The sequence below is a fragment of the Dermacentor albipictus genome, chromosome 2, assembly GCF_038994185.2.
Source record: "Dermacentor albipictus isolate Rhodes 1998 colony chromosome 2, USDA_Dalb.pri_finalv2, whole genome shotgun sequence".
Lineage (NCBI taxonomy): Eukaryota > Metazoa > Arthropoda > Arachnida > Ixodida > Ixodidae > Dermacentor > Dermacentor albipictus.
The window spans coordinates 143,601,492-143,628,650 of NC_091822.1; the positions used below are offsets into that span (position 1 = coordinate 143,601,492).

At 47.5% G+C, this 27,159-nt stretch overlaps 1 protein-coding gene across 3 annotated transcripts in view; it reads left to right on the forward strand.

Annotated features, from left to right (window-relative positions):
* The first annotated feature begins 767 nt into the window (after positions 1–767).
* LOC135904635 (uncharacterized) overlaps positions 768–27,159 on the forward strand; it is a 54,139-nt gene continuing 27,747 nt past the window's right edge. Inside the window, exons 1-6 of one of the 3 annotated variants that reach the window (XM_065435498.1) lie at positions 768–875; positions 1,037–2,013; positions 6,526–6,696; positions 14,238–14,332; positions 21,020–21,114; positions 25,426–25,529. The gene's annotated coding sequence lies outside the window, so the exon portion shown is untranslated. Of the gene's footprint in view, positions 876–1,036; positions 2,014–6,525; positions 6,697–9,292; positions 13,440–14,237; positions 14,333–21,019; positions 21,115–25,425; positions 25,530–27,159 lie in introns of those variants that run through there. The other 2 variants (XM_070534044.1, XR_010565173.1) reach the window with 2 other exon arrangements.

Here is a 27,159-nt window from a genome sequence, read left to right on the forward strand (position 1 = left end):
CGGACTTGGGCGCGAGCGGCGGCGGCGAAGTAGCGCATGCGCATGCGCAGGCGTTGCGAAGCTCCGGCCAGCACTATGTTTCCGCACTCGCAGCAAGCCTGACCGCTGCCGGCATTTCTCTTTTCTCCTCACCCTCTCGCTATAATATTCTCCTGCGCTTTTCTCCACATGCTTCTGCTGCACCCTCCCCCTCGTCCTCTCTTCGCTATCGCCGTCTTTCATCCCCGCTGCGCTCGTTCGCTCCGTTACGAGGGACGCCGACACCGACGCTCAACGCAGGAACGGGCGCCTAAGAGCTGCACTGTAAACACATTTCCGTAAAGGGTCTATATAACGAATTCGCACTCCCACACGTAAGCTGTTGTGTCTTTGCCGAAGCGTTGTACGTACCATAGAGTTTTCTACAACATACTAGAGGGAACTCTGACGCTGCAGTCATTGCCCTACCATAGGAATGATGGGAAGTACATGGATTTGTCTGATCTTCGTGCCTGTGGATTCATACATTCTTGTGGCTTTGTGTATCACGCTACATAAGTATTATTGTCGTAACTTTCAGAGCAATCGATACTCTTTGAAGTGCAGAAGACGCCGCGAACACGCACAATCGCTACTAATTGCAACGATTGAGCTTCTTGATGTGGCCAAATCGAAACGCGCCAAGCGTCTCGACGCGTTTCGCGCCCGCAATAAATTCATAAGGGCGTTTCAGATCGCTTGACGATAGATGCGTCCGTGGCCTGGACTTCCTCTTCAGCCAGCGAGGTGAGCGGAAGCGAAATATCGGGTTCTTCAGGAGCAGCTTCAGCGGCCCATTTCGGCCATGGTATCAGGTCAACAGGACTACCAACTGATTTTACAAACGCTGCCAACAGGTACGTCCGTTCTGCATACGGTTTTTTTACATGGTGACGTTAAGGCGAGGCCTTACAGAGTGTAACATTATCTAGACGCTCTTACTTGGCTGTCTCTCATGCCGGAAATGGTTGCGCTGGGTGCATATAAAATGAACCATCTGTGGGCGTTTACATTCTAGGATGAAGAAGGATAAAAGAGGATTCTCGCTGCAGGTGATTTTGATGCCAAGGATCACCGCTGTGCGGTTGTCGACCCGTGTGACCGAGGCGTCCGTACGAAGTTCTACTGGCTTCTTCACGGTGCACCTGACGACGACGTCCGCACTGCTTTGTCGCCTTTTGAAAAGGTGACTGAGATCACCAGGGACAGCTGGCGGGTAGAAGGATGCGTTGACAAAGGGTCGACCACCCGTTCTGTCACTATTAAGCTGGAGGTGGCCATCACCGCTGAGGACCTGCCCCACCAGCTGCGAGTAGCGGAAGATGTTGCGCTTGTGCACGTCCCAGGCAGAGCTCCCCTCTACCTCTGATGTCGTGGCTTCGAGCACATACGGCGCGAGTGCCGTTTACCACGCTGTGGTCTTTGGTGTCGTTTCGGCCACGACGAGGTCCATCCCTCGGTGTTAACGCCCTTGAAAAAGGCAACGCCTGGTAATGACGCCAAGTCATTGGATGGCTGGAAAGACACGTGGGATGACACGGTAGAACCAACTCAATAGAGGTCGAGAGAAATGAGGCCTAAGAAACTTGCACCTCAGCAGAAGTCATGACCGGAGAACAGCACGACACTGACAAGACCGTGATGACAACATCAAGTAGTGCACCTGCTAAGAGGCTTCACGAAGAGGTGGATGAGCATGAGGACAAAGACAGAGTCCGGGAGTGACGAGCCTCCTCCGAAAACTACCCCGGGACGCCTACTGGCGTTCAAGCCCAAGCCCGGCGTTCCGGCGAAACGCCGCGCTACCTACAACCCAGACGCCTCCGTTCACGCGGAGGCGTTCCTGGGATAACAAAAGTTGTGAAGTCTGGGGACTTCAGTTTGTGGGCAGGACGTGCGTCGGCCGTCGTCATTGTGCTTTGAAGTCCAGAAAATCATGGTCCGCCTCCCGAAACCGTCGAGTCATCGTAGCAGATGTGAGACAGACGATATCCGGTAACCTGTTTATATTCTTCTTTCGTTAAATGACAATGAACTTTTCGACTGGTTATTGTGTCGTGACGTTGAACGCGCGCGGGTTAAGCGGGCGTAGAACGCAATGCTAAGCTAACCATATTCTTATTGAAAATAGTATTGACATATTGGCCGTTTAGGAAGCAAAAATTGCGACTGATGAATACATGGAGCAAATAGTTAACGTTTTCCGCCCCAGATATGGGCTATGTGTTCATGCTCCGAACGTAGCTCGGGAGCAGGAAGTCCTTTTTGGTGATGTTCAACAGTACTTGATTTGTGAAGGGCATGTCTTTTACTGGGTGATTTTATTTGTGTTTGCTTTCCAGAAGATAAATCTAAGTTGACCAGTGTTTGTTATAAAAGTGTCGTGCTTTTAAGTTCGCTTCTACGGGAATAAGAACTTCAAGACATTGGCTATGTGTTGTGAAGCGAAAACCATGCCATGTATACGCACTACCAAGGTCAGTGTCAACGCAGGCTAGACAGAATTTACGCTCCGTTAACCTTTGTACCTTTATTTTCAAGTTATAAGGTGTTAGGTGTTAGTTTTAGCGATCATTGCCTGATTATGTCAACAATAGGAAAGAAACAGAAAGCATCAAAATTCAGTTGGGACTTATGGAAGCTGAATGAAAAGCTTTTGCAAGACCATGTTTTCCCAAAGGCAGTTGAAGAAAAGCTCGAAAATTTGCCCAGCACAACTACGTCAGCGTTCATTGCAGATTGGGAACTCTTCAAAAGAGACGTTAAATTCACCGCAATTGAAAGAGCATACGTAGTCAATCATAAAAAAAAACCTGGAAAGGAATTGCACCTCAGGTTAAAATACATGCTCTGCGCAGAAAGCTGTTGGCCTGGATTATTGTTTTTATTTATAAGATTTTACGTGCCAAAACCACTTTCTGATTATGAGGCACGTCATAGTGGAGGATACCGGAAATTTTGACCGCCTAGGGTTCTTTAACGTGCACCTAAATTGGATTATTTTCGATATAAATCAAAAACGTTATATCGTAGCTTGAAGTCATGGATGAAGAAAAGTACAGGAGTTCACTATTAATGTCAAGGGCAGAGAGTTTATGGATGAGAGAGACGCTTACCAAGCTAGTAGAAAGTGACGAGAAGAAACATGCAGTTTCCAAAGAAATAACAGAAATAAGGTATCAAAGCGAAGTCACTAATGATGTTGGAATAATTCAGCACGGATTTTAGTCTTATTTTGAAAGTTTGATGGGGAAGAAGACATGTGATATTGAAAGTTTTAGAATTGAATTTTTGCCATTAATTCCAGCATTATCAGAGGAGAATTGCGAGGCGCTCGACAGACCAATAAGCCTTTCAGAACTCGAGGATGCGATTGACGAACTTTGTCCCGGCAAGTCATCGGGGCCTGATGGTCTTGGAGAGGCGTTCTATAGCAGCTTTGAAAGTGGAATAACGGTAGCATTACACCTCGTGATAAAGGAGATGTACAATAACTCGTTTTCGGACATCGCACGTTATTTTAATTCCTAAAAGTGAAAGATCGTGCGAGACTTTTGGCGATTGAAGCCTACAGACCAATAAGCTTGAGAAATACGGGCTATAAAGTTTACACTAAAGTACTGATGCGTCGATTGCATAGTGTTATAAAAGAACTTGTGGGCCCCCATCAGACATGCAGTATCAAAGGCAGATCAATATTTTCGAATATACATACTGGAAGGCCGATACTGGAATGACGCGATGAAAGGGAGGACAGAGTCGCTATGATACAAATTGACCCTGAAAAAGGCTTTTGACAGTCGTGCATGATGTCATTTTCTGGCTTTTAGAACATGTTAAAGCCAGTGCAGTGACAACACCTGGAGTAGGAAAGGTGCACAAAGATTGCACTGCAATGTTAGTAATTAATAGGGAAATCTGGCACCAGTATAAAAGTGGAATTATCAGTAAAACAAGGATGCTCATTGTCGCCTCTTTATTTGCCTTGTATTTAGAGCCTTTTTGTTTGAAAATAATTAAAAGCCAATTTTTTCGTGGGTTTTTGTATGCAGGAATTCAGACTAGAGCTTTGGCTTATGCAGATGACGTGCTATTTTTTCCGTGATACAGACAGCATGGATAAAACCATGAAAGAGGTTGTTTCATTTCGCGCCGCAACTGGAAGTGTTGTCAGCTGGACTAAGTGCCTAGGTTTATGGCACGGCAGCTGGCCACAGGCAACCGAGTACTTTTGCACCATGAACTGGAGCGTTACCCCTGGAAAATATCTTGGGGTGCCATTGCAACATTATCGTGACAGTGCAGCGTATTGGATCTAAGAAGTAAATAGAGTGAAAGATCATATACAGAAAAGTGGGCTCGGCACAATTTTTTGATGTTTTCAAGAGCTCGTGTTTGCAATTTGTTTTTAGCTACAAAAGTCTATGTACTACAAGTGTTATGCATAGCAAGAATTCCTTTGGAGAAATTTGATAGAGTGTTTGCGGTATATATATGGAGATCCTCTTGGGAAAGAACTAGCCGGTGTGAGTAGTTTCATTCGGTGAAGCAGGGGGTACTAGGGCTAACACATTTGTTTTTAAAACAGATTGTTAGTAAGTCCTTTTTCTTAAGGGACCAGAGTGATATAATTCTGCGCACTGTTATTCAAGGGAGATCAAATTCTTCCTTGCCTAAATGGGTTGTTTCATCAATAAGTGAACAAACTCCAACACCAATTGGTTTTCTGAGGGAAGTTGTGATGTCCTTTTCTCTACTGAAAGTGCATTTTTCGTATCACTTTTTGTATACTGTGGCGCGTAAGAAACTCTATGGTGATCTGGTTGATGTTTCTTGCCGCATCCTGTATACCGCACGATGTATAACTTAGGAGCTGAACGCAATGAGCTGAAACGCGTTAAAAATTCGGGTTAGATCTTCAGTGAAAACCTACTTCTTTCATTTGCATTCTGGCACTCTCCTTGTGAAGTCATGGCTACAAAGCAAGGGCTTCTTTGTTCCATGGTCTGTTGACTCCATCATATGTAAGAAACCTGAAGCTGTTGAACACATCTTCTTGGATTGCCATGACTGGGATGTTTTAAAACGAACTCAGAAGAAAGAACTATCGATAAGTCATTCGGTATTCCGTTCTTACCATGCGCAGACACTGGGGGAGTGCCGGCTGATTTGATAATGCTTTTGTGTATGAGCAGCGTGTGGAAAACGCGCGTGAATGTCAGGAATGCCCGCGTAGATGAAAGGTCTGCGAGGGAACACCTAAGTCTTACGTACACGCGTGGTGCCCTCAAGCACATGATTGAACCGCCAGAGTGGTTTCAGGAACTTGACAGTTTGGTGTCTTTAATATCCTCTTTGAGGGCCTTTTAAATCAGTATGGTCTCACCAAATGATGTAATATAATTTTTCTGCACGAAGTGACCTGCTTTGTACGCGTTTGCATGGTGTTGTAATTAAGGCAAATAAGAAAAAAAAAACCGTGGTTGCTTAGTGGCTGTGGTGTTGGGCTGCAAAGCACGAGGTCGCGGGATCGAATTCTGGCATGCGGCGGCCGCATTTCGAGGGGGGCGGAGTGAGAAAACATCCGTGTACTTATATTTAAGTGTACGTTAAAGAACTCCAGGTTGCCCAAATTCCTAGCGTCCCCCACCTACGGCATGCCTCGTAATCACATCTTGCTTTGGCACGTAAAATCTCATAACTTAATTTTATATATTTAAACAATAAATGCTGTCTTGTGTTGTAGATTGTATTGTACTCGATGGGGCTCTATGCGGTACTAAGCATATCATATGCGTTGCATTTAATTTTATAGCAATCACTCCACCGCTTTACTAAAGTCTTGCCTCGCATAAATTCTACCACGTGCATTGCACCGGAATAATATTCCCATTTCATCTTGTTCTGTCATGCACCCGCTCCGTGGATGATGCCCCGTTGTGGGCTTTAAGAAAATCGTGGCCAAAACGACGACGTGGTTATGAAGAGCGCTGTGGAGCAGATGACTCCGGATTAAGTTTGACCCCCTGGTGTTCTTTAATGTAAACACAGTGCACGCTACACGGGCTTTTTGCATATCGCCTCCATCGAAATGCGGATCCCGCGTCCGGCCTTTCAGCCTCGCTCTCGAACTTAGCATCGCTACGGCAAAACCTCTCCACCACAACGGCAGGCATTCCGTTGTGGGTTATGTGGGAGATGTTTTGGCTATTTGCACAGTAGCGCAGAAGCGCATGGACGGCGAAAAAAAAAAACGACGGGACACGGCGCTTTCTTTCTTTCGTCGTGCATGTGGTTCTGCACTACTGCGTAAATGATGCCGTATACCAACTGGCCCACCGGTCGGACCCATTGGTGTTTCGAATGCTCGGCATCGTCATCAGCAGCAGAAGCGTGGCACGCGAGTTTCGCGCGTGGCCCGTGGCACGCGTATTCCAACCCCGTTCGAGGCGACGGCGCCCAGGGGCCGACATCGCCCTGCTCCTAAAAATTGATCTTTCGCTCCAGACCTGGTTGACCACGTCGAGCGACACCGCAACGCAACCACCAGCCAGTTTCCGGTCAAAGGGCCGCCATGGATAAGGATGACGCAACCGGATGCTAGCGCTGAGTTCCATCTACGGGCGGTCGCCGGCTGGCAGGGCTCTCCTGGGTGCCTTAGCGTGTCGTCCATTACAGGCGAGTGAGATTACAGTGTAATATAGTTCGGGTTAACGACCTCCAAGATGGCGCGCGCTGGCAGGGTTTTCTCCGGCCGTGCCATTCAGGGCGCCTCACAGCAACATAGTCCGGCGAGTGCACTTGGTGGCCCTGAGGGGCGCTGTTAGCCGGCATCACTTAAGCTCCCTGGATTAAACAACTTAGCGTGGAAGCTTGGGTATGTTGCTGAAACAAGTTCACTTGTGTTACATATGGACCTCAGCGTCACCCTCTCGAGTGACTCGGAAGGGAACTGTCTTGCCGAGTGGAGGAGCCTTCTTAGCGTACGTAGGCGGAGCAACATGCCAAAGCGATAAGCTTCTTATTTGATAGTTCGCCCGTTTGTTTTCTTTTTTGGTGCTAGGTTAGCCGAGCAATCTTTATAACCTATTTTTCCTATACTTTTCATTTTCAATAATTTTGCTTAGATATAAGTAGCTAACGAATAATTACAATTTTTTACCACATCTAGGGTTACATTGTACTGTGCCTTTTTAGTGCGAGGTAATGGTTGGTACTAGGTGGAACACACGCGCGCGCTGTTCTGAGTGCAAGCGCTGTTACGCGTTGGAAGAAACGCGATTTGAGTCAGTACGCGAAGCGAAGGGTCCAGCCTTTATCTGTGGGATGTGCGTGCTAGGTTCACGGCTAGATAACTTAGAGCAGGAGAAGCTGAGCGTGTTGGACAGTGAACAGAAGCAGAGGAAGGAAGTAGAATAAAAGTGCTGAAATGAAGTCTCTCATGGACAGCGTTAAATTTATGAGCGATGGATTTGAGGACATGAAAAAGAGGCGTAGAGAAGCGAATGAAAGGTTTTGTGCTAGGAGCAAGGAAAATGAAGACGTTATTCAAGAACTTCAGAAGAGGATTGTTCAATCGGAGCAATACTCGCGCAGGTCCAATATGGAAATTAAGGGACTTGTGCAACAGGACAATAAACGCGTTACTGAACTTGTCGGGAAAATTGATGTGCTAGCTGAGCCCATAACTCCTTGTGACATTGAAGTTTGTCACCGTGTGCCCACCTGAAAAGCTGGAAAATCTAATATAGTTGTCCAGTTTAAGAGCAAACAGAAGAGGGACAGTGTTCTTGAAGAAGCGCGGTAGGCTAGGTTGCGAAACAATCATGTTGAAATTCCTGATGATACCAGAGTATTTATTAATGAGCACCTCTGCCCCACCTTGAAACGTCTTGTTTCGCTGGCATCAGCAAGAAAGCGCGAATGTCAGTGGTGCTTTGTCTGGGCGCGAAATGGGAAAGTACTTGCAAGCAAGACTGAAGCCAGTAGCGTCGTCCACATTGCCTCAGAGACAGACCTTAAAAAGATAGCCTAAATTGCAGCGTCTAAAGAAGTTTAACTTCGCTCTCTTTTGACTGCACGATGTATCGTGAGTATAGCTTACCAAGCGAAATTGCTCCGCCCGCACACGCAAAAAACATTTCCGCGCATCACGTGAATTCACGTTCACTTGCCTATAAGCACGACATAATAACTGTGTTTCTAGCCGAGTTTACTTTTCCATTTGACAGTATCATGTTCTCTAAAACGTGGTATGAGGAACACAGTGAAACACTGATCATTGATGGTTACACACATTTCTTTATTAATCACACCGATAAACGGGGGGGGGGGGGGGGGAGGCGGTGTAGCATTGCATGTCAAGCACAGCATACAGTGTGATGTGCTTGTGGAATTCACCTGCGTCACGCCGCATTACGAAGTGCTAAGCGTTAAACCTGACAATAACCTGTTTGTTGTGATGTACCGACCACCTACTGGTAATATATCTAATTTCTTAGAATTTACTGAATAGCTATTAGAGCATACTACTTTTCACACATACAAAGTGCTTCTTCGTGGTGACTTCAACATTAACGTGCTTGATGAAAGCGCTCCAACTCGTGCAGTAACTTAGGTAATAAATTCTTCCGGTTTCTGCAGCGTTATTACGACACCTACTCGCGCGGCACCATCTTGTCAATCAGGTCTCGACAATTTCATTGTTAACGCTGGTGCAGACATTTTCACAGCCGGGACTATCAGCTATGATGTCAGCGATCTTTGTCCAATATTCATAACGTGCTCATTTTATATTCACGAAAGAACTTTACCTGGTACCACGTTCAGCTACAGATGCCTGTCGGGCGAAAATATGGAACACTTTCGCGCGCTTGCTTTGCGCACAGACTGGTCTTCTTCTTATAACAGTAAAGGTGCTAGTCAAGCGTACGATGAATTTCTGGCTATATTCAGCCGCCTATACAATTTGTAGACGCGAGCGTCTACGTCATCTGTCGTGCGACGCTGATGCTGCTGCCGCTACACAGGGGTGCCTCTGTAGCGGCAGCAGCATCGGCGTCGCACGAGAGATGACGTAGACGCTCGCGTCTACACGAGGCACGCGCGGCGGGAGCGCTCCGGCACGGGCTAGTGTTCCGAAGGAGATTGTTAAAAGAATGCTACTCTAAGCGATCGGGTGTCGGTTGTTCCTCTCCTGCAAGAGCCCGAGACTTTACCGGTCTACGTGGTCGCTCGTCGCCACAGTTTGGTGACTCCGGACGTGATACCGCCATACGCTCCTGTGGTAGAGACGACCATGGACTAAACCGACGCTACGAGAGTTCAAGGCCAGAACCCCTCCGCGGAACGCGTTGAGCCCTCCTGTTCCGCCATCGCTGTCCGTCTCCCACAGTACTGGGACCAGCATCTTTCGGCGTGGTTTCTACAGGCCGAAGCGCAATTTCAAGTCGCTGGTGTCCGCTCTCAAGCCTCGGAAGTTCCATTACGCCGTCGCAGCGCTCTCGCCCGCCGCCATTGACGAGGTAGCAGATTTGTTGAACTCCCCATTGTCTGCCGCCGCCTATGACGATCTCAAGGGAGCACTGCTACAGCGCACAGCAGCTTCACAGCGTTCTCGCATCCAACAGCTTCTGTCCGCTGAAGATCTCGGTGACCGACGCCCTAGTCAACTTCTTCGCCGAATGCACCAGCTGCTCGGAAACAACGCGAGATCCATCGACAAAACGCTGTTGCGCGAATTGTTTTTCCAACGACTCCCGGCTATTGTGAAGACTGTCCTGGCGAAAGCCTCTACCATGGACCTCACCGGACTTGCCGCTTTGGCCGACAAAGTCATGGAAGTAGCCACCCCAACCATCGCAGCCACGGCACCGTCTCCGGGTGACAATACAACCACTCTGCAAACTGTTCCCTGCTCTTCCGCAGTGCAATCTCCTCTCGACTCCTTGAGTGAGCGCCTGGAACGCATCATCTGTGGAGCGGAATATCGCCGCACATCTCGTCGCCCACGCAGCCGTAGTTCCAGCTGATCAAGACGCACGGGCATCCGCAATGAAACCTCAACTACAACGCCTGGCGTTTGATACTACCACCGCCGTTTTGGAAACGATGCTCGTCACTGTCGGCGTCCCTGCGCTTGGCAGGGAAACAGGCCGGCCGACCTCTAACGGCGCGAGTGGTCCGGCCCAAAACACAAGTCGCCTTTTCTACGTGACGGACAGAGTTACGGGACAACGATTCTTAGTCGACGCAGGTGCTGACATCAGCATTCTCCCCGCCCAAAACTCCGACCGAAAAGCGACACCTGTGTCGTTTTTGCAAGCCGTCAACGGCACCAGGATTCCAGTTTTCTCGTCACGCTCCGTCATGCTAAACCTTGGCCTTCGACGAGCGTTCCGCTGGATTTTCCTGGTTGCAGACGTCCATTGTGCAGTCATTGGAGCAGACTTCTTGCATAACTACTGACTCCTTGTGGACATCCAGCGACGCCGTCTCATCAACTCCGTGACCCAGCTATCCGTTCCCGGCGTCCCATCATCAGGCACATCCCCCATAGCGCCTATTTCTGCCATGTTGGACGAACCTTTCGCCGTGCTCCTACGCGAATTTCCCACTTTGACACGCCTGCCCAACTGGACGCGACCGGTGCAACATGACGTGTGCCATCACATAGTCACCTCCGGCCCACCGGTCTATTTCCGACCCTGGCGATTGTCCCCGGAGAAACTCAAGATCGCTCGGGCGGAGTTCGAACACATGCTGCAACTTGGCATCATCCGCCCTTCCTTCAGTAACTGGGCACTTCAGAGGGTGCCTAAGAAGACGGGTGACTTGCGCCCATGCGGCGATTACCGGGCACTAAACAACGTCACAGTTCCAGATCGCTACCCTCTACCGAACATTCAGGACTTCACGGTTGCGTTGCACGGTGCGACGATCTTTTCTAAGATCGATCTCGTTCGCGCCTACCATCAACTACCCGTCGCTGAAGAAGGCATTCCCAAGACCGCCATCACCACACCCTTCGGTCTTTTCGAATTTCTCCGCATTCTTTTCGGTTTGGGGAACGCGGGCCAATCCTTTCAGCGTTTCATCGATTCCGTCACCCGGGGGTTGCCTTTCGTTTTTGCATACATTGACGCCTTCTCTTCGCAAGCTCTTCGGCAGAAGAACATCTTCACCACTCGCGGTTGTTGTTTTCACGCCTTGCCAGTAAAGGAATACTCATCAACGCCGGCAAGAGTGAATTCGGTCGAACCGAACTCGAGTTCCTCGGTCATATCGTCGACGCTAATGGCATTCGACCTCTGCCGTCCAATATTCGTGCCATCGAAAATCTTCCCCAACCGACCACACTCACCAAGCTTCGCCGATTTCACGGATATGTAAATTTCTACCGCTGATTCATTCCCGAGTGCGCACGACTTATGGCTCCGCTAGACGCTCTCCTGGTAAACAAACGCAAACATGTGCTTCAGTGGACTGAAGAGGCCAGTGACGCTTTCACAAGAATCAAGTCTGCCCTCGCCGATGCCACGCTGCTTAGACACCAAAAACCAGACGCACCCACTGCCATCATGACCGACGCTTCAAACAACGCCGTTGGTGCCGTTCCGCAGCAATTCATCGACAATGCATGTCATCCACTCGCTTTTTTCTCCAAGAAACTGAAGCCTCCGCAGTCCCGCTACAGAGTGTTCGACCATGAATTACTCGCTGTTTGCCTGGCTATCAAGCATTTTCGCCATTTCCTCGAAGGCCGTGCATTCACTGTCTTGACTGACCACAAGCCCCTTGTGCACGCAACGAATCGCTCGGCGTCCTGTTACTCGCCCCGCGAGATTCGACACCTTTCCTACATCTCCGAGTTTACAACAACGTTCCGCCACATCAAGGGCACCGACAACGTTCCAGCCGACGTTCTGAATCGTGTCAATGTCGCTTCCACGTTGACATCAGAACCTTTCATCATCGACGCCGACTTACTCGCCAGTCAACAGCGTGACGACACTGAACTTCGTACACTCCGGAATTCGTCAACGTCCCTGAAATTGGACGACGTCGTTGTGACTCCAGATGGTACGTCCGTCGTCTGCGACACTTCTAACGACACACCTAGACCATACATTCCTGCATCCCTTCGCAGACGTCTATTCGAAACCGTGCACAACCTGTCGCACCCTGGCATACGCGCGACACAGAAGCTTCTTTCCAGTCGTTTCGTTCGGCCTCGGCTAAACGCGCACGCTCGCGATTGGGTTCGCTGCGGTTTGCCGTGTCAACGTTCGAAGACCCAGCGTCACCCCATTCCGCCTGCCAAGTCTTTTCTTCCACCCCGATCGTGGCTCTCCAACAAAATGCACAGCTCAACACACTGGATGAGCTGGAGCAGCAGCGGCGTGATGCTCGCAGGCTTCAAGGCCATCCTTTCGCACGCAACGTGTGCTCTCAGGGCTTACGCTTTCTCGAACTCGCTTCTACCACCACCATCGCCAGTTCTTCCTCGCTGGAGTTTTGTACAGCTGAGTGATAACAAGCCAACTTATATACATCGCCCGACATCAACTCACGCGGTCGCGTCGCTTCGTGACCGAATTATAGCCCACAATGCCCACCTACCGCTTGGCTCCATCGTCCTTTACGTTGATGCAAGCATTCAGGACTGTGAAACAACCACTGCAATTTATTGTCCATGCGAACCTGCCCTTAATAAGACGACCCGGTTTCAAATCCAAGAACCTCCTTCCTCCTTTTGTGGTGAGCTCCTTGCTGTCCGAGAAGCGTTATGCTCTGTGGCCGCCTTTCCCATGGTCCCCACGGCCGCATCGTCATCCGCACTGATGCCCTTCAGGCGACGCGGCTTCTGCGACGCGTCAGTCGCAGCTCTGCACAGATCCATCTTCTGGCGGCACGCATCCCGCAGTCAGTATCTGTCGAGTGGATCCCACGCCACCTTATAAGCTTCCAAGGCCGTGCGGATTCTGCGATCCGTCCAGCGGCCTCTCCAAGGTCACTGCCTCAACTCTTTCACCTAGATGATGCCGCCCTCCTTTTAACAAGAAAGGAGCACCTCCGGCGCCGCACACGTGCTCTCATACCTCCGTGTGCGATAAACCTCTCCCGTAGTCTTACCCGTGCAGAGGAGGTTGCGTTCGGAGGATCCGGGTCGGGGTTGCCCTCACTCCTGCCGTGACTAGGAAGTGGCCGTACTTTCGCCCGTTATATCCTCGTCCTGAGTGTCCACTCTGCAAGTCGCGAAATGCTGAAGCCGACATCCACCACCTGCTGTGGGTGTGCCTTGCACTGAAACCGACGAGGCTCCGACACCTCGCAGCAGCGGCACTCTCGCTGCACAATCCGAGCGATTACACTGCTTGGACACAGGGACTGCATTATCGATCCCTCTTGGACTTCATTAGGTCAGCAAATCTTTTTTCATTCATTTAATCATCCTTATTCAAAACCATCCCATACCCTTGTATGGCCTGAGGCACTTACCCTCGTATTAAAAAAAAATGGCCACACTGCTTATCCGGGTGCCGTAGGCGTCAGCTCTCGCTAACTTCAATTAGTCTGGAAAGCACAACTTGCCTTCAATAACGCGAAACTTAACCAACACCACATGCACGCTGTGCCTACCGCGCCTCGCTATGAATGACGGTTAGCACGTATTCAAAAAACGCGCCAGTGCTCGCTCACTTCTGAGCGCTCGTGGCTAAGCGTGCTTCGTATTGAGCTTCGTGTTGAGCACTTCGCAATGCGTAATCTGATTTTTGCCTACTTTCCCCGTGAGGCAAAGCCGGTCCGCACCACACAGCACGGCCGGGCTGGAGCACTGGAGCCCGAACTGCAGCCCTGCTGTGATCTTACAGTTGCGCCTAGCCACACACAACTGCCTCTTCTGCATAGCGTAAATACATCGATTTGCCGTACGTCCCACTTGGCGTACTCAGTAGGCGGAGTTCGGTCACTCTATCGCTACCGGCATTCCTCTATACTCCTACGCAAGAGATAACTGAGGGCGAACGTAACTATTTCAGCAATATATTCTGGGCAGGTACCGTACTCACTCAAAGTTACACTTTAGGCTTCAAGAAATGTGGTTCAGGGACCCTGTAATTTTTAGTAGTGAACACGAGCTATTTACAAGCGCCAAACTGCTCACTCCTATTTTCGTGCCTTGTAGGAATAATCACCTTGCCAACTTTTTTATGCAGATCCCATACACAAAGTGCAAGAAGTGGCAGTCCGGGTGTTCAGAAATTTTGAGCCTGCAGTGCATGGCCGCTCGTGAAAAGTTCTGTACATTTCGGTAAGCAAATTTTTGAAAACGCCGTCATGTTAGCGGCGCCAATTTCGCTCATACAATTTCAGTGTGTGTGTGTATGCTCTACCTGTGGCCTCGTTTTCAGAATTTAACAATTGCTTGCTAGGGAGCACAGTGGAAAGCGACTTGCAACTTTAGGGTCTGGTTATACTCTGCAAATGTCGAAATTGCTTCTCATCTCTCCAATAAACATGATTGTTTCTAATAGCTGTGATACAGTGAGGGATTGCATTACAGTCGATGCTATTTAACTGCGAACTATCTCGCGGAACATTCTTAGAGCCGTAGACATAACAGTTTTCTTTGGGAGCTATTTCTGTGCCAGCAGCAGTTCTCACCGAATAAAGGTATCCATTCAGATTGTTGTCCATCTGTACGTCTATTCCGATTCGGCTTTACACGTGACACAACTATCACACAACGCCAGCGCAAAGTGGCTTCCTAAGCTCGCAGACCAAATATATACATATTTTAAGTGCTCGTAGAATTGGCTGATCAACAAAACCCAGCTTTCGGGTTTTTCTTCTGCCAGAACGCAGGGACATATAGATAGGATGCGTAATATAACATGCGTTTATCAAGGCGATCTTATGAAATAAGGGAACGTTATGCTCTTTTGTACCGTGTAACTGCGCTCGTGTCCGTGTTGTGTTCCTTTTCTTAAAAGATATTGTTGTCGTTGTACGCGGCTATTCCGTGACTACACCTCGTAGTGCATGCAATACACGACAGTAATACGCGCTGCTGTCTGTGGTGTTATTCGCGAACGGTCGTCTCGCTATTGCATAGAGCGATACGCAACGCAGGGCGCGCCATTTCCTGCGCCGATCTCGAAGGCGGCGAACGTGTGGGAAGGGTGCGTTCAGATAAATTTGGCCGAGCACATACGGCGACCGGTCATAATTCTGATTAAAAAAAGATGCCAGTTTTCTGCCATATCACCGATGACAATGCAATCTAACTATTGCGGGAAAAAATGTTGCCTACACGAAAAAATAAAATGCGGAAGCACCCTATCCATCACACGTGGTTCTTGTGGATTTTGCCACAGAAATTCACCTCGTGGTTAGCGTTCCAAGAAAACTTAGTCTGTGGCTCTAAGGATACTCAGCTGGAGAGGTGACGGTTAAATACCATCTATTGTAACATATTACCACAGAATAACCCAGCTATTTTCCTGAGAAAAATTAACAAAACCTGCAAGAAGGGAACATTACGCAGTATTGACGGAAGTTCAAAATAGTCTTTTCATCTGTGCTGAAAAAGAGAATGTTTCTCAAATTTTCCAGCCTTTAAACTCGGTGTCAGAACACTCGTTGATATATGAAGTTAATAGTTTTGCTTTTGCTGGCTGAACAAATCCACAGTAAGCGCTTACACTCCAAAGGGTGTAAACTTTTCTTAAGGTGTATGATATGGCATGTTGACGAATCAAGACAATTCTAGAAAAAGAGCAATCTTGGATTCTGCCTTAGAAATTTCTCCAAATCAAGAGATTTGACATACACTGTCAGGATTGGGGGCTCGATCCCATCGCTCGTGATCCGTTGTCAAGATGGGAGTCCATCATGAATTCGAAGGTATCTGGCCCATGCCGTCGTACAACTTATCCACGCTGAGGACGTGGATGAAGGGAAGGACTGCTTCTCATCGAGAACGAGGAATATGGGTTTATTTATTAAGCAAGCAACAAAATCCCAATAAAGAAAGGCGTCAGGCAGGGAGATACGATATCTCCAATGCTATTCACAGCGTGTTTACAGGAGGTATTCAGAGACCTGGATTGGGAAGAATTGGGGATAAAAGTTAATGGAGAATACCTTAGTAACCTGCGATTCGCTCATGATATTGCCTTGCTTAGTAACTCAGGGGACCAATTGCAATGCATGCTCACTGACCTGGAGAGGCAAAGCAGTAGAGTGGGTCTAAAAATTAATCTGCAGAAAACTAAAGTAACGCTTAACAGTCTCGGGAGAGAACAGCAATTTACAATAGGCAGCGAGGCACTGGAAGTCGTAAGGGAATACATCTACTTAGGGCAGGTAGTGACGGCGGATCCGGATCATGAGACGGAAATAATCAGAAGAATAAGAATGGGCTGGGGTGCGTTTGGCAGGCATTCCCAAATCATGAACAGCAGGTTGCCATTATCCCTCAAGAGAAAAGTATATAATAGCTTTGTCTTACCAGTACTCACCTACGGGGCAGAAACCTGGAGGCTTACGAAAAGGGTTCTACTCAAATTGAGGACGACACAACGAGCTATGGAAAGAAGAATGATAGGTGTAACGTTAAGGGATAAGAAAAGAGCAGATTGGGTGAGGGAACAAACGCGAGTTAATGACATCTTAGTTGAAATCAAGAAAAAGAAATGGGCATGGGCAGGACATGTAATGAGGAGGGAAGATAACCGATGGTCATTAAGGGTTACGGACTGGATGCCAAGGGAAGGGAAGCGTAGCAGGGGGCGGCAGAAAGTTAGGTGGGCGGATGAGATTAAGAAGTTTGCAGGCACGGCATGGCCACAATTAGTACATGACCGGGGTTGTTGGAGAAGCATGGGAGAGGCCTTTGCCCTTCAGTGGGCGCAACCAGGCTGATGATGATGATGATGATGATGATGATGACGATGATGATGATGGGTTTATTTACATTATTTACATGCAGCTCATCAGTCTAGCATGACTGCGAGAGAAAGTACGTCAGTCTAACACGACTGCTTGAGAGAGTGTCTCAGTCCAGGATGACTGCTTAAGAAAAGTGTGTCGAGCATCCGCACAACAGCAGTTCTTAAACTATCGGTCCCCCCGCGATACAAGGTGACGCGAACGTTCGTTTAGTCATCGCAAACTAACCGCCTCTCCGCAGCACGGTTTACACACACACATGCACAAACACACGTGTTCATGGTCCGAAACCGACACCACACAAATTTCGTAGAACTCGGAGCCGTTCCGGGTAGCGCGTTGTTTTGTGTCTTGGTCGGTGCGTGGGAAGGAGCGGGAAGGAGAAGGACTGGGTACATATGTTTCACTTTTAACTGAACGCCTTTCACGCCGCTGCTACAGCGAGCTGGGCCATGAATGCACTGGGTATGTGCCGCTCTTCAAGAAACCTGTCGCCAAATTCGGACCCTGGGTGCGTGCCGCTGAGTGTGCGCCCGTCGAGGAAATAATTATGAGCGTTCACACCAGCGCGCTGCGCTTATTGTGCCAAAATCCACGCGCGGACTCCTCGGCAGTGCTACTACATGGCGCAGCATGTCTTTAATGAAATGCGTTAGAGGAGCCCGATCGCCGCATGATGCGTTTCTCAGCGCTGGTACGCACCGGCGCCACATGTATTTCAGAGACCACGTGCAACCTTCGTGGACAGTGGCGCCTGGTGTCGCGGAGTTTTATTAGGGGAGCGCGAAGGACGAGTCTCGCTGGAGTACACGCATCATGCATAACTAGTTTCGGCGTTGGCAGTACCTTGTGTCGCTATATTGATTTAATGGTAACGCATTACCGTCGACATTCATCATGAGATGGGTTCCACCGCTTTTGCTTTCTTTCTTTCTCTTTGAGTATCGGTTTTGTCGTTTGTCAATTTTCATTATTTGTCTTTATTGCTGTTTTTTTTAATGAACGAATGCTTGGTAATTGCACAGATTCCAAGCACTGACTTAAGGGGCAACGGGCCTCGTCAAGGTGGCGAAACGCAGCTTTTTAACCAAGTACCCCCATTTGCATGAGTGTACAAAATGTATGGGGGAATCTCTGTAAGTGTGCACGATGGCAAATAAAAAGACTAACTACTGAGACAAGACTACAAGAGCTGAACTGACTTATGACGTGTTCTGCGTGCTACTCCTCCTCGTCATAAGTATTGTTCATGCTACTTATGTATTTTGTAATGGGACAGTAATCTCTTATTTTGAAATTATGCTCACTCCTCCTGACCTTTCGACCGTATCGGCATTGATTTATGCGGACCTCTACACACCCCAGATGGTAACCGCTGGGTCATCGTCACTGTGGACCACTTCACGCGCTACGCCGAAACTTCAGTGCTGCTGGCGGCCACAGCACGTGAGCTCGGCTTGTTCATCCTTAGCAACCTTGTACTTCGACACGGTGCGCCTCGCAAGCTACTGATTGACCGTGGTCGTTCATTTCTATCCGAAGCTGTAGAAACCCTCCTTAGCTAATGCAACATTGTCCGTAGAACTAGAAGTGCCTATCTTCCGCAAACCAATGGTATGACTGAACGCTTTAATCGTACTCTCGGCGACATGCTCGCCATGTAGATCTCCCATGACCACACCAACTGGGACCACATGCCCCCCCCCCCCCCCCCCCTTGTTGCAGTATGCTTACAAAAGCACCACTCAGTCTACCACGGGCTTCTCTCACTTGTTTGTTCTTTATGGTTGCGAACCTTCCTCGTTTGTGGACACAATTCTTTGCTATCGCCCCAACGCTTCCGAATCTACAACTCTATCCGAAGCCGCAATGTCGTCAGATTACTCGCTCACTTACATTTTCCGTTCCTTTTGTGAGATTTTCCATGCTAAAGGCACGTTATGATTAAGAGGCATGCCGTAGTGTTAGACTTCGTATCAATCCTGAATACCTGGGGTTCTTTAACGTGTACCCAAGGAATGGTACACGGGCGATTTGAGATTTCGCCCCTATTTAAATGCGGCTTGTGTGACTTGATCCCACGCCTTCGCGATCAGTTGCGCAACTCCATTTTCGCTACTCCACCTTGGCGGGTACCCCATTCAATCATGGTTTTCTTCTTTTTAAATTGCCCTGATTCTGGGGTGTTAATGAAACCAGGGTTCCGAAATTCCCCATTCCTCCCTTGGTACTCTCTGTCGCGTGCCTATAGACGGCGGAAGCAGGTTATAGGCACGTATAGGTAGCCGTATAGGCAACCGGGTACCACCAGACTGCTGGTAGCCGGGTATCCAACTACAAAGAATTCGCCATCAAAGCCATGTTTTCTTAACGTCTCTGATAAGGTCGAAAGGTACAAGGAAAGGGTACTCAGTGACGAGGAAGAGGGATGCCACGGGAATCCTCTTTTCCCACTTCGTATGCAAGGGGGATGCGTTGGTTCTCTGTTGCAGGCCCCCATGGGCGCACGGCGACACTGTCCGAATTGCGGAGTAGAACCCGCTGAAGTGGTCCGTGTTTACGAAGCGCTGTTTTTTCCGCCGCCTTTGCCTTGCAAACTTCCATTCACACAAATGCCGAATAGTTATGAGAAATGTTTATATAGCAAAGCTCATTAACCGCCAATATTCCCAGATAAAATGTTAAATTTCGTCATGTCGTGAAAGTAGTCACTTTGAAATTCGTAACTTGCGGGGGGAGGTAGGATAAAGAAAATAACTTGATGGCACCATCAATCGTTAATTTCGTTCGTGTATTCTGAAGTGGATCAAGTAAAGCGGGTCTATTTCTTATTTAGCGAAAACTCAACACAAGTTAAATTCGAATGTTTTTCTTTTCATTGACACATTTTGTACTGGGAAAAGACGAAAGTATCAGCCTGCAGAAGCAATCTTCATTGACAACTCAAACTTGTACACAATATGCGAACATAGATTCTACAAGATCGAAACCAATGCGAAAATAAATATCGTCACGAGCTGGTCATAGGGCAATTGACGCTGTCACGTCTGTTATGATGGTGCACATTTATTGTGCCTCATAGAAAGTTCAGTTCAATACACGCATTTCAGCGGCAGTATTAGAAGTAAAAAGTGGCAGAATTTTAAACTGCATACGTTAAGCTGCATGAAAGGAAGCTGCCTATAATAGCTCTTATCATTTGAACTACTTGCTTTGGCTGTGCATGTCAACAAAGAGTGAACAAAATCGACGTACACGCATTCAATCCCTTCGTTACACCTATTTCACCGACAGCAGACGGGCTGTCGTCATGACGAATGAGTCAAGTGACACTGGTCCTATGAGAGTCCACGCAGGCTTTCACAGAACGGTTTTACTCTTGCAAAATGAATACCTGCACAGAAATTAGCGATATATACTTGTGCTTACCTGGTCTCATTCAGAAACCTGCAAAACTTCGCAGAAGTGACAATGGTGGTGCTAGAACACCTTAGAGCCGCATAAGACATGTGACATCCCGATTTACCTATCCTCGTCTAATGATTAGTTGACCTGGTTTCCTGCGTCTTCCGTTCCTTGCACGCCTGATCACGCCTATCCTGCTCATATTCCCATCGTCAAAAGTGGCACGATAACCGAAGCAGATGACGAAGCGCGGTCCGACTTTTGATATTGTTGAGCGAGTGGCAACGGTGAGTGGATGCGAGCCCGCACTTCGTCCGATTTGAAATTTACAAAAAGAGAAATACAAATAACTAAACAGAAGGAAGAGCTGCTTACCGTTCATTGAAATTTTATTGTTTCTAAGAACTTGTGAATGACAAGAAATGTGCACATTCACATCTTCTGCGAGATCTTGGGATGCCTGACAACCGCTAGAAGCGCGCATGTTCCTTGAAACACAGACTAGCAGTCGCCCTCCTTGGCGTATTTATGAGATACGTGTTATTATAGCAGTGAACGCGTGCCATTTATCAGCTATAGAATGCTCACCCTTATTTTTGTGCCTTTTACGATTAGTAAACTTGCCTACTTTTTAATGCAGCTTCCATATACGCGGTGTCGCAATTGGGCAGCCGGCTGCCCTGCAGTTTCCAGGCTTGACCTGATGGCCACACATGAAGCCATATGTGGCTTCAGGTAAGCAAGTATTTGACTACGTTGCACCTTACCTATAATAGATATGTTTCTTTCTGTGACCTCATTGCTCTGCAATTCTGGCTGTTGTATCCTGAAAGAAAAAAGGAAGTGAGTTGCAGTTAGGCTGTGTATTACTGTCTGACAATCAGATGTGTGCTTTAAACAAGTAAAACAGGCAAGATTGAAATTATAAGCTAAATATTTCACGACTTCTCATCCTGTACAGCCTGAGTAGGAAAACGTAAGGGCGGAGTGCATGATTATACATTATTTAACACGCATTAAGTCATCGCGACATTGGTGATAACGTAGTGTTTGTACGCTTCCTGTATCGCAGTTGGCAGCGAAGTTGCTGAAACGTCCACGTAACGGAAAGATGAAAACGCGGTGGGTTTCGCCAGCATGGTGGCTTATGTGCTTCTGTTGCTGATTCAGCCACGACACAGCATAATCATCAACCACAGCAGAAATAGCTAAATTGCTGCTACAATACACCACCAAACATTTACATCGCTTTGACCATACCACCCCGGCGTCGCAAATGAACTGTTATCGATGGCGACAGCATGTGACATTCTTTGAATCCACCCGCTTCGCCTTGACCACTGCCGAACTAAAGCCCCGCTTTTCGTCAAACCATGTACACGCCTCTAGCTTGCGAAGGTTGAATAACACCAAGACAGTCATCACCTCTCGGTGACAAGTGCGCGGGCCTTTGTGTGTGCAACTTCATCTGCGGGACTTAGATGGAGAAATGTGCTTTATGGCCGAGGTCGAAAAAGAACCTGAAGAGACAATTTTGCTACCCCCCCCCCCCCAGCTTAATGTTGTTCGGCTGTTAGGGGTGGTGTAGTTTTATTTTTCGTGAGTATTACTGTTCCTAAAACGGACCTTTCCTCCAAACGCGATAAAGATTTAAAAATAATATCATATAGGGTGAATTAGGTGGTCAATATATTTTGCAAAAAATATCTTTCAGCACTTGCCGCTCCCAAACACAATACTTTGCTTCGTGGAGACCAGCGCAAGATAATGTTGAAAGCTATTAGAGTAGTACTTTTATAGTTAAATAGATGTTCATTGCATGGTGGCTATGACGTTAAAAATTTTGAGGTGTGCTAAGCATGACAAAAGCATCAACACTGATATCCTGGCTCTTGGTACCGTGGAATGCAGCAATTAGGAATGCCGTAAGGCCACCGCAAAACCTTACCTAAGTTTAGAACTTATTGCCGTGCTACGAAGCAAAAGCACTGAATATTAGGAGTGGAGTAATTATCGCTAATCGATATGGTTTCACACATCAAGCCAAAATCACCCGTAAAGCAGATCAGCTGAAATTTATAATTAATTTGATTTAGCTTCGATGCAACGTCCTAATAGTTTCCTCTAATGTGGAGGAGCCGTCTGTAACAGGCAGAGACGAAAGCGAGCGAATAGGGACGCGAACCAGGCTGCATTTTTTTTTTATGCAGCAAGGATCATTACATTCTTCTTCACAGAAAGCTGACACTTGCAACGAGTTGCGCGCTTCTCGGTCTTCGCCCTCTGCGCTTTCTCATGTCAACACGCTCTCACTCAGCAGGGGCTGTATTTTGCAACCTTTTAGTGTTTTAGAGGCAACGTTCCAGCACCATGCTACTCTGAGTTTCGGCTCTCTTTCTCTTGCTTTAACAGATATTGTGACGCTACGTGCTGGCATGTTCCAGATTAAGACGTACTATTTATATCGCGGAGTGCATTGACCTGATTATCTCGTTAGAAAGGAAATCGGTGGCCTTGCAGAAGCAGTGCGCGGTGAGGGCCGATTTACGCTCAAGCCACACGCGTGTGGTCAAGCGATTCCTGATTTTGCAGACTGGTACACGCACTTCAGTGTACACTGTATGTGCCGGCCCAGTGTACAGACGCCCAAATCTTTAACTGGCGTGCGGGAGCGGCGACTTTTCCGTGCGTCAGCGCCGTATGGCGGGGCGAGGTTGGAAACAGTCTGAGGCTAAGCGCATGCGGACAAAGCGCGCTCAGCTGGGCCCATCGTCTGCTAGGCTGTTTCCAGCCTCGACCCGTCATACGGCGCTGACGCACGGAAAAGTCGCCGCTCCCGCACGCCAGTTAAAGATTTGGGCGCCTGTACAACTATATTTGTGCACCAGTGCGCGAAATGTGCAGTTTTCCGCATGACCGGACGCGTGCGGCCAGGGTCTGGTGCAGCTCGAGCGCAAATCGCCCTCTAATTGTCCGCCCTAAAGCTGAGATAAGTCTGTGCACCAGGTGCGCGGCCTGCATAGTACTCCACTATGGCCAGACCGGTCCACTGGTGTAGCGCGAGCTAATTTTTTCGGACTGCGGTGGCTTCACCGTAGGCTCACTTAGTCACGTAGAACCCATAAAAAATTATCTTTAATAGCAGTTTACTAATACATTCCTTTAAACATTTTAGTAGCAATCCGTCAATAATTGGCCGTCGACTTGGATTGGAATGCTGCTTTAAAGAAAGGGCTTGATTCGTGAGTGCGTCATATATCGACATAATTGTGCCTAAGAAAAATTCATCGAAAGTTCTCAAGTCACTTCCTACTCTAAATATTTTTCGGCGAACAATACAAGCTGTGACGTACTACATGCTCAGAACGCCAACAGAAAAAAAAAATATTTTGGTGTATACTAATAAAACATCCTTTACACAAAACTAACAATCCTTTTGACGGAGTAATAATTTGGGTATTTAGGCAGGAGTTAGAAGAAAGTATGTTGATGGTTAAAATATTCTTTATACAGAATTAAATTGGAACCCTAGTAACGGTGTACAATGTTTCCATACAAAAGTAAGAATGACAATTTTTAACAGTGTATTAAAAATGTTCTTTATATAAGAGTAAGGAGGAATACTTAAAACAATGTATTTAAAATATCCTTCATATAAAACCCAGAAGAAGTCTCTAAATGGTGCAGTTAAGTTATCCTTCATACAAAAGTAAGAAAGAAGTGTTTTGACAGTATATGAACAAATGTTACCAGAATGTAAATTTAAATATATTGACCGTAAAGTAAAGATACACTGTGTAGAAGTTCTAAATATTATTATAATAGAGATTTTTTGCCAGGGATAGCTGATTTCGGCTGTAAGACACATTCAGGCACTTTGTCAGGAATCTTTTGTAAAGGCAGTATTTTTTGCGCAGGTATTTTGCTTCGTATGCCGATTCTTCATAGCATTCTCCCCTATTTTCGCTAGATTTAAAACTTGGCGGAATGTGTTATTGCTATTCAGCGAGAGCAATTTTGCGCTGCTGTTAAAGCTTACCCATAAAACACGGGAGCATATGAATACGTTATTTATTGCAAAGGAAGAAATTAAACGACGGACATTAATGGTAGCCTGCAATTACACATAACGTGTCCCCTTTTCACCAAGTACGAACGTAGTTTTCTGGAGTTCATCGAGAATACGATGGCAACACACTACCCACCTCGTACTGCGCTAATGACAGAAGAGGAAAATTAGGGTTGAATTCTTATTTGCAATGCTTCCAATTAGCGCACCGTCAACGCTTGGCATACATCAAACTTGCTATACCGGCCAATATTATTGATTTTCTACTCAATGCCAGTTTTTCTAGGACTCCTTGCATCCTTGCAGATAATGGCGGAATGGCATTGTGCATCGCTTCAATAAATATTCTTTACAAAGGGTATAATTATTGAACGCAAACGAAGCATTGATCGCACGTCATTTTTAACGTGCTTCGATACTTTAATACAATAAAGGCTACGTGATTTGCCTAGGTCTCAAAGGCGACAGGAAAACTAGACTACCGGCTTCGTAGAACATATCAAAATAGGGAATAAACAAGGATCACAAATATTCGATAAATATTTTTCAAACAAAATAGCCTACACCAGTTGAAACGTTCCATAAACGTCAATGATGGCGTGGCGTTAATTTCTTTCTAATTATGAAATTACAGCAGTTCATCGCCGACCCCCCCCCCCCCCCCCATGGCATAGAAACTTTATGTGTTTCGTATACAGACTCTAAAGCGGCTGGTAACAAAGGTTTAGCAATATTTCATCAATTCCAAATAACCGAAGTAGTCAAATGCTGGCCGCCTATCACCCCTAAAATATTTTCTGCTTTCTCAAGATATAAACTTGAGGGTTATTTGTATTTCTCAGAAAATCGCGAAGGAGACATGGAAGGTGTTCGTGAGCTTCTAAACTCATAAACAGCTTCGCTGTGAAACAAGCGGGATTCCTGGTGCAACCTCAAAGATAATGAGTGGTGCAATGTTTTTTTTTTTTTGTATGCAGACAGGTCCGTTGTTGCTACAATTCCTGTGGTTGGATCCGCAACCTCAACCAGCTGGCTGCCCACCTGACGCAGCAGCACGGCGTCAACGTGATTGCACTGCAGGGTAAGTCAGTACAACAAGAAAGAGAACACGAACTGTATTCCAATGTAACAATTGGGAGTGATAACTTGCGCTGCATGTCACCGTAACATCAGCATGGAAACTGGCCTTTGAAATGCGGAGCTAGCTGTGCAGGAGTACTGCTCTAAGGTGCCAGGTGGACTAGGGAACCGCAATGCATCGATTTCGACCCTTTAAAATACAGTAGTCATTGATGGACTTCAGTGCTAACGTCAAAAAACAATTAATCATAATCACATGGATTCAGGAAACATGTTAACGTGCAAAACGAATGTGAGTGAATGTTCTGACTTTTCATGTTCAGCCATTAGGAAATATGAAGGGGCCATCAGGAGCACACTGACGCTTTCCCGTTAAGGCGCATGTTTTACACAGCCTCATCATGGCATGAACCTCCTCAGCATTATTTGTAGTTGAATACCGTCTCCCCATCTTAAATACAAAGGAAGACACGTCAGCCTAATGAGAATGAAAAAAGGTCTCACACTTGCGTGCCGCACACGACAAAGGATGTAGTAGCTCGTAAAATAAATCAGTTGTTTGAGAACGTCTCCCTTAGGCGCCCGTTTCTGCGTTGAGTTTCGACGTCCCTCGGCGTCGGCGTTGTCCGTCAGCGTATCCGAGCGAACGAGTGCAGCGACGATTGAGAGAGCGAACGGGGAGCGCTGCGAGGGATGAAAGACGGCGATAACGAAGAGAACGCGAGGAGAATGGCGAAGGCGGAGGGTGCAGCGGAACAATTGAGGCGGTAAGCGGAGGAGCAGGGTATGGCGACACCGAGCATGCCGCGTCGCTCTATGAACGGTAGATACGCTGGAGGAGGAGTTTATGTGCGGGGTATGGCATTCGACTTCAGCCGTCGAAGATTCGTGCCATCGAAAATCTTCCCCGACCGACCACACTCACCAAGCTTCGCCAATTTCTCGGATTTTTCACTTTCTACCGCCGATTCATTCCGGAGTGCGCACGACTTATGGCTCCGCTAGACGCTCTCCTGGTAAACAAACGCAAACAAATGCTTCAGTGGACTGAAGAGGCCACTGACGCTTTGACAAGAATGAAGTCTACTTTCGCCGACGCCACGCTGCTTAGACACCAAAAGCCAGACGCACCCACTGCCATCATGACCGACGCTTCAAACAACGCCATTGGTGCCGTTCTGCAGCAATTCATCAACAATGCATGGCATCCACTCGCTTTTTTCTCCAAGAAACTGAAGCCTGCGCAGTCCCGCTACAGCGTGTTCGGCCCTGAATTACTCGCTGTTTACCTGGCTGTCAAGCATTTTCGCCACTTCCTCGAAGGCCGTGCATTCACTGTCTTGACTGACCACACGCCCCTTGTGCACGCAACGAATCGCTCGGCATCCTGTTACTCGCCCCGCGAGATTCGACACCTTTCCTACATCTCCGAGTTTACAACAACGTTCTGCCACATCAAGGGCACCGACAACGTTCCAGCCGACGTTCTTAATCGTGTCAATGTCATTTCCACGGTGACATCGGAACCTTTCATCATCGACGCCGACTTAGTCGCCAGTCAACAGCGTGACGACACTGAACTTCGTACACTCCGGAATTCGTCAACGTCCGTGAAATTGGAAGACGTCGTT